Below are 8,409 nucleotides of genomic sequence, written 5' to 3'. Positions count from 1 at the left end.
GTTTGTCAGGTAAATTTTTTTTGCCATCAAGGTGAAAGAGATGCAAATTTCTTATATGTCCTTATAGTCTCACTCCTCTGTTTTAATGCTAATTGAGGAAGGGTTCACAAGTTCTTGTAAAGTAACCCTAAATTCCCGTTATTCAAAACAGGTGAACTTTTTGTATTATTTTATTAATTTATCTTCCAACGGTAAATTTGTTGTCTTAATTTACTAATTTATCCCTAAATGATCATTTCAATGGTCTAATCAGTGAAGGTATTATGGTCAATCTGACTGACCCAAGTCCCCACCCCTTGAAAAAGAAAAAACAGAGTCAAATAAAAATCCAGTAGATCGAGAGGTCCAGAGCAGAATTATTATTCGTTTGTGTGGGCCCCACCAACGGAGGCAAGAAGAATCTTCCAAAGAAAATGTCATTCTTTATGTTGACAGGGACAATTACGTAATTACAGTACGAGTCAAGGAGAGGACTATTGTCATTGCCGGGTGTAAGATACAGATGCATGTCATTGTCGATCTATCCCATTCGAGAATTCTTCGTCGGTGCCACGTGCGAAATGTCTTTCTAACCACTGTGTGAATCTCTCTTCTCATTGGTCATTATGATGCCCTTTAAGTTCGATCAGCCTCTTCTCTCTCCGTCTATCACTGTGTCACTCACTCCCGTAGTAATCTCTCACTCTCTCTCCTGCTCGACAGCCTGTTAAATTTCAGAAATTTTAGGGTTTTTGATCTTCTTTCTCTTTGTTAAACCATCATTTTGGTAATTATTCGGATAGATCAACTCGAGGTGTGTATCCTTTCTTTGAATCTATTTTCATGTAAACTGCGATTTTCTTTTTGAGTGTTTTTGTTTCTAATTTTCTTTAGTCGTAGATCTTTTCTAAGCTGAATTTGGCGTTTAGCTTTGTTCAAGTTCGGACATTGTTGATTGTTGTTTGAATCAGTGCTTCTACAGCTCTAGAAATGGATTATCTTGAATTCTCCTTAATTTCTCGGGGGTAGATTGCAGAATTTGCAGTATTTCCTAGTTACCAGTGTTCTTCTGAATTTGATTTCTCTTTATGAGTACAATTGGGTTGAAAATTACTGATTTTTCACTAGAATTGTGGTGGATAAGTTGGCCTGCCTGTGTTAAAAATAAAAGCTTGTAACTAAGCTGATAATGCACTTCGTTAGAGCTAATGAGGGTTAATTGGAAAGGGGATGGTTGAAGCTCAAGGATGGTAAGTATAGTTTCATTTGGAGCCAACTTATAATGGCATGAGTTCATAATATTGAAGCCTTAGCCTACCTAATGCACAAATGCATTGGTCCTAAAGCCTTGCTCTGGTTAACGTGTTTGATTTTCTCTTTGGCATCCGTGCAGAAGTGGTGATGAAGTTATAATTTCTTTATACATCACATTTGGGAGGTTGAATTGAGTGGTTTTATGCTTCACTTCATGTGTCATACAGTAGACATATTTTAGACTTTGTCAAGGCTTCAAGATGCATGTTCTCACTGGTATCATAGGGTGATTCTGGGTCCAATCCAGGGTGTACTGGAAAACTACAGTTCCATAGATCTGATACATGTGCTTCACATGAGTGTTTTGGTAAATACGCACGTAACTGAAGAAGGTTTTCTGATAAATGTTCTTCAAATTAGATTGGGTCCAGATTAACGCAGAAAATGTACCATTTCTTAGTACAATGTAATGAATAGCTTGGGTTGGGTTATATATATGTGTTGAGCCTTTAGTCCAGTGAGTTTTTGTTGTGGGTAGGAGCTAGGAATACGGGATTTACTTTATTAGTTTAGTTTGAGTGTTTTGTTTCATTAAGTAATTGTTACTTCCTTGGTTATTAAGAATAGGATAGAGTCTTGTATAATTAGAACTCCTACTCCTACATTGGATAGAGTTTTAATTATGTGGGACACCTATTATAACTAGTTATAAGGGACATCTATTCCTATTATGGATTGAGTTTCCTATTTCAAGTGTACTTTCCTTTTCTATTATAACCACACTTTTAGTTTCTATTTAATGAATGTAAGGCCATAGAGCCCCCCATGGTTTTTTATATTGAATAGAGCTTGGCTTTGCTCCTATTTTCTGTGTGATTCAGAATACATTCTATGAGATGCAGTGCAACCCTTGGTGAGATGCCGAGGTAGGCTGATGGGATTTCATTCTAGTTCCAAGTGAGATCCCTGGACCTTGTTCATATCCATTTATCTTTCTTCCATTCTTCTTCATCTTATCCTCCTTTAAACCAGGTTAGTATTTTTAAGTTTGTATTCTGTTCTTATGCATACTTACTTGCTGGATTTTTAATTCTCTATAGTTTACATATGAGATTTCCAATCTGATTTCATATTTTGCAATTGGATTATGTTCTAAACACACCCATGGTTTCAAAATTTTATCTTTGTGTTGTTTTCCTAGAATCCTCCTCCTAGTTGGATTTCTAGTTCTACTGTATTTTAAGATCAATTTGATTTTCTGTTTCAGAATAGTATTCTTATATTATTGCTGAAATCTGTTGGTGTTTTAAAAGTCTTTTAATTGTTGGTTTTGAACTCCATGAGATCTGCCATAGATAGTCACTTGTGAAATTATGTTTTAAAGAATCCTATTCCTAGTAGGATACCCTTATAACTCTAGATCAGACCATTGGACTAGACTCATCTTTTGAAGAGTTATTCTTGGCCATACTTTTGACCCTCAACCAGAATTTGAACCTATTTGAGTTTCTGATTCTTACTTATCAAAATTTCTCTCGAAAATCTGGTTTCTGAACATGTCCCTGCAATTCTGGTATCATTGGATATCTGAACCCTGTAACCTTAGGCTTCTAGAAACCCATCAGTTTGTAGTAGAAACAGTATGAGGAATGGTTCTCCGTACTAAATTTTCCAAACGGGTGTCCATTGATTCATTTGAGGGAAACTGATTCCATTACTTCTTTGATCAAGGGAAGTAAGATTGGTTTGATTTTGAAGATTAGAATTTAGTAATGGATTGAAGGAAACCTTTTATGAATTTATCATACAGTTGCTAGACTAAGGATATCTTCTGAGGAAGACTCGAGTTTTTAGGATAAAAAGTATTAATATAGGATTGTACAAATTGGAGAGAACTATGGGTTGAAATATGTGAGGAACAGTGGGTGTACTGTGAACAGTTATAATGGAAGGGAGGGGAGATTTTGTGCATTATACTGTAAGTTACTAAGTTTCTTTTGATTATGTAAGTTTGTAAATTTACCAAGGCCAAATTTGAATACAATTCTAATTGTCAATTTTGGATGAGAATTACAATTGGCATATGGATAACATGCTTGTCTCAAATCTCAAGGGCAAATTCTAGATTAATTCTTAAACTGTCACAGAATTCAGAATTGAAGTTTTGGGCAATTCTCTATAGGGAAAAGGTCGGGCACACCACCGGTGTACTGTAAGCTTGTGCCCACTTTGTCTATCTCTCTTCCCCCCTTTGAAAATGACTATTCTGCCCCTCCTGTATGATACCCCACCCCACGCCCCCCATTGGTGCTGCCCGCTAGCTTACCGCACACTGGCAGTGTGCCTATCCCTCTCCTTTCTCTAAATTCCACTATTATTCTAGAGGGGCTGAAGTATTGGAATTCATATTGGAGTAAGAGCCTTGTGGGCCCATCTCAAATGTGTGCTTCATTGACAGAATTCTCATCTCGTCGTGGGAGTCACATTGGAGTAAGAATCATATGCGAGTATTGTGCATCTGAATGTGGATCCTCCTGGGAATTCCAGCTAGAATGGCTCAGGATTTAGAATTATCAGAATTAGAATTACACTCAAATGTGACCTAAATTATCAGTTTCTTATTTCTGACAGTACTGAGACTTCCATCTGAACTGAATCACAAGTCTGAACCTGAAACTAATCCTTTTATAAGGCTATTGTTATGATGGAGTGTGCATATCTCTTCTGTAATACCAGGTCTAAAGCTCCCCCTCTCCCCTCCCCCCCCCCCCCCCAAAAAAAAAAAAAAAAAAAAAAAAGAAAAGAAAAAGAAAAGAAAAAGGAAAGGGCTTTAAAAGTGGTGCATTTTCGATCAATTGTCAGGAAAACCATCAGCTCTTGTTGATGCCTAAGGTGAAGAACCCAGGGAGAATAGGATATAAGTCCTTATAGACCACATGAGTATTAGAGTATATATCAAATCGTTCGTAAAAAAAATGAATATATATCAAATCTATTCGTTCGTTTAGAGTCAAATTGCAGGTCATTATATAGGGCTGGTTGACTTAGATGGCGGCTAGTTGCTGGTTTGTGAGCTATGTAGAGCTAAGTAATCAATTTTGTTTCAGTTTCATAATTTTTTGCTGAAATTGCATTTTGGTCCCCAAACAGTGACAATAATATACCATGGAGTATTTTGTTTTGAGCTTCCAAAATTTCAGCCTGTTCTGGAAATTGTAGTCCCTCTTGAAAAATGAAAAGTAAGCATAATGTTTATTGTACGAGGGACTTGAACACAAGGCCCTCTAAAGCAGAAACTGAGCCTCAACAAACTAGTCAGAATTCAGATGCAGTTCTTACAATTAAAAATCAATCTTCAACTGTGTATCATAAACTGAGCCTCAACACAAGGTCAGAATTCAGATGCAGTTCTTACAATTAAAAACCAATATTCAACTTTGTGTCATAAATTGAGCCTCAACACAAGGTTAGAATTCAGATGCAGTTCTTACAATTAAAAGCCAATCTTCAACTATGTATCATAATGGTTATTTTTTTAAAGGAAAAGTTTTAGTGAGGAGAAAGCCAAAAAACTGAACATCAAAGGATATATAAAAAAAACTATCCCAAACCCCTTCAAAGTTTAAACAATAAGAACCGTTTACAAATATATCTTTTACTGCACGATTGGAATTGCCCGTTGTTCAAGAGTCTAAAGTGAAGTGAATAAAATCAAATGCATGGACCCTTTCAGGTTCGTTTATGTGGGGAAAGTGGACTCCAATCAATACAGGCTTAAGAACCAGAATAGGCCTCAGCTGCAAAAACTTAAATGACATGGTGGCAGAATGGGGAAAAAGTCCTCATGTGAGCCTGGACACAAATGAGGCTGAAATAAAATTACACTGATAAAAACTAAGTGAATTAAAAAAAAAAAAAACTGTAATGCAAGCATTCCTCCACAAAAAATTTCTGGAACCCATAAATGGCTCCATAAGAGCTTTTCCAAGTATTGATACCTTTCAACCTTGATTTTCTTGGACAATTCTGCATCTCTGAAATTTGGCTTAAAAATTTCTGACTTAAAAAATACATACACTACTAGACGACAATGTGATTCTACAAATGCTTACATATTTTTTTACCGTTGTTAGTTATTAATGAGTCATTTGAACCAAAAGTCATGAGACCTTTCGACCTTGATTTTCTTGGACAATTTTGCATCTCTGAAATTTGTCTTAAAAATTTCTGGCTTAAAAAATGCGTACTCTACTTGACGACAATATGATTCTACAAATGCTTACATATTTTTACCACTTTTAGTTATTAATGAGTCATTTGAACCAAAAGGTGTTGTTTATCGCTCTTACCTGCTGTTATTAGGCCTTGACAGGTGTCATCGGTTATGCAACTGCACTAGAAGGTCTTCCCACTGGTTGCTTTGATGCAGCTGGAGAAGCAAAATCAGGTGTGCCTCTATATTTCCTGTCTAATAAAGAAATCCAAAAAAGAATATAGAGGACTAATAACACCAGTTACTGTTCTGTTGTGGTTCAATTGGCCATGGTTGGAGAGAATACTTACTTCTCTTTGTTAAAGCTGTAAAATTTCAATAATAATAATGTGTTTGAATTAGCAAGTGATGCAACCCTTGGAAGAAGGAGAATTTTTGGATTTGGATTTGGTTTGGTTCAGTTTTTTGGGTCAAGTTGAACCTGTGGTTCAATAAGTTAGGCCCAAAGTTAAGTCCCCAACGGGTCATGGGCTAAGTAATTTTTAGTTTTCTATTGTAACGAAACCTATTCTATAAGCACAAATATTTAGAGATGTAAACGGATAGAATACGGATGGGATCCGGATATTTCATGACTGCATACGGATATCCCTAAATGGATACGAATGCGAACCAAATTCGGATTTTCGACTATCCGCTTACATCCTTGACTTGTGTAACCCAAACATTCCTCCCCCGACAAATATGATTCACTCTCAATCCATGTCTCTTAGTTGTCATAGTCTCATGATTCTCATTTCCTCAGTCCTTAGAACATGTTGAATCTTAAAAAACCATCAAGATCATTAGTTATTTAATTTTTTATTATTAGTTGGATATCTATTCTGATAGGATAATTGTTTTTCTGGATATCTCTAAACGGATACGGATGCCCCTAAACGAATAAGGATGCGAACCGAATTCAGATTTACGAATATCTGTTTACATCCCTATAAATATTAGGGATTTAAGGCCTATATGGGATTAAGTAGTTAGTTATTATTTTCTTAGTTTGTAATTCCATATAATGAGTTACTTAGTGGTTAAGATAGATGTTAAGTAGAAGAAGTTTCTAATTTTGTTACTTTCTATTTTGCATGTAATAGCAATGGATCCTCTAGAAGGATTCCATCCTAGTTTCTATTTTATTTGCTTTCTATTTTCCTTGTAATAGCTAAGGATCCTTTCTAGAAGGATTCCTTTTTATTGTTTGCTTGGCAGCCAAGTGGCAATGAGTGTTTCTATTATTGTATTCTATATAAATAAAGAAGTAGAGCCTGCTTTTGATTAATTGCATGTTTCTCTTCGGTGGTGATGCTAAGAGTAGCTCTTGTGGTGAAGCAAGTGGCAACCCAAGGTGGTGAATCCTTGGTTTGGGACTGGTGGTGAAGCCTTTCCCGCAGGCCGTAGGTGTTGAAAGCCTTCGGTCATATTCCCTTCCCCTTTTCTTCCTTTCTCTTCTTTCTTTCTTCTTTATTAACTGTTTCCCAATATTCCATAAATATTCTCTCTATCATGGCTTTTTATTAGGTGACTTCTGAATCTCTGTTTTCTGAGAATATACTCATCAGATGGACTGAGCTTTACGTATGTTATTCCGCATCCTATCTACTCCACTTGACCCAAGTTTGATGTCCATCGGACTGGTAGATTGAAAGTTATGCTAGTTCTCTTTAATTTCTATTTTTTGTTCTCTCTACTTTCTATTTCTGTCCATGTGTGTTTATCCTAATATAACCAGCAGTTTGCTTTGATATTTTAACCACATACTGTTAAGGCCTTTAATAAATGTTAATTTTAGCCCCATCAGATTTGTGGTTATCAAGTTCTAATCTCGTTTAGTTTCTGCCGTTTTCATAGTTTTCTGGTTCACTGCGAGTCTGGTTTCTCATAGGTTTGCTAGTTTTTGTTATTTTAGCCTAGCATACCTCAGCGGTAAGAATCCTTTATCTCAGACCTCCAAATAATGTATTCTTAGTTATATTTTATATGTTAACAGAAACAATAATTTAGGGATCCGAAACAGGGATTGGATCAGCTACTGACAATCCTGCTACAATACTGAGTCAACTCAGCCGGATCAGTCCAAGCTTGGCCAGAACCAGTTGTGGAGTCCTGTTTTGACACAGTCCTCAGGGTGAGAGGTAAGTCAACTTGGGATTGGACCGGTTGATAATGGTTTATATGGCCGATCCTGATCCCGATACAAATCGCAAAATCAATGAATGAAAAGTGCGGCTTCTGAAACCCATTCCGATTGAAGCTACGGTGATGAAAAGTACTCCTAAAGTGATATGAACAATGTAACTCACTTGAAACCTACAATGACATTAATATTGTAAAAGAAAAAGAAGATAAAACTGTGTGCTAAACCGTTGGCCCATCTCTATTTATTTTGGTCCACCATTTAAGGTTTGTAAACTTCAAAACCAAGTGGCTTGCAGTTAGATACTGCAGTTCCCATTATTGACTGGACCTTGTGGATTACTTATCTACTAATAGATTTGTTGGGCCAAGGATTTCCAAATGGACCAGGTTCACTCAGTGTTGGATGCTTACTAGATTTGATAGTAAGATCCAGATTTATGTGGTTGTTTGGATCAAAGTGTTGTAATGTGGGGTTAAAAGGTGATTTGGGTATCCTTCTAATTATGTATTGTTCTGAGGATGTCCTTGTAATTTGCTCTTTCTCTCCTGTTATTATAAATAGAACATGATTGTGCTCCATCATTTTCATCATGGTATCAGAGTGGGAACCAATCTTGGGATCACCGCCCTAGTACTCATGTCACTGTGAAGCGAAACAGCAGCGCCGTCGTCTCCAACACCATCTCGCTTCTTCTCTCTATTTCTCTCACAATATTACTGCCACCCTTCTCCGCCCTATCTAGGACTTCTGCCTCCTATCTCTTCCACTGACACAC

General features: G+C 36.6%; 1 protein-coding gene across 2 annotated transcripts in view; it reads left to right on the top strand.

Moving 5' to 3' along the window:
- Positions 1-717: 717 nt before the first annotated feature.
- Positions 718-8,409, top strand: part of LOC122645809 (LRR receptor-like serine/threonine-protein kinase FEI 1) — a 73,552-nt gene continuing 65,860 nt past the window's right edge. The window contains exons 1-2 of one of the 2 annotated variants that reach the window (XM_043839175.1): positions 718-793; positions 5,596-5,680. The gene's annotated coding sequence lies outside the window, so the exon portion shown is untranslated. The remainder of the gene's footprint in view (positions 794-5,595; positions 5,681-8,409) is intronic. The other variant, XM_043839176.1, reaches the window with a different exon arrangement.

This window comes from Telopea speciosissima, chromosome 11 (assembly GCF_018873765.1).
Source record: "Telopea speciosissima isolate NSW1024214 ecotype Mountain lineage chromosome 11, Tspe_v1, whole genome shotgun sequence".
Lineage (NCBI taxonomy): Eukaryota > Viridiplantae > Streptophyta > Magnoliopsida > Proteales > Proteaceae > Telopea > Telopea speciosissima.
The sequence above is the reverse complement of the archived record's forward strand: the minus strand, read 5'-3'. Positions and strand labels throughout refer to the sequence as shown.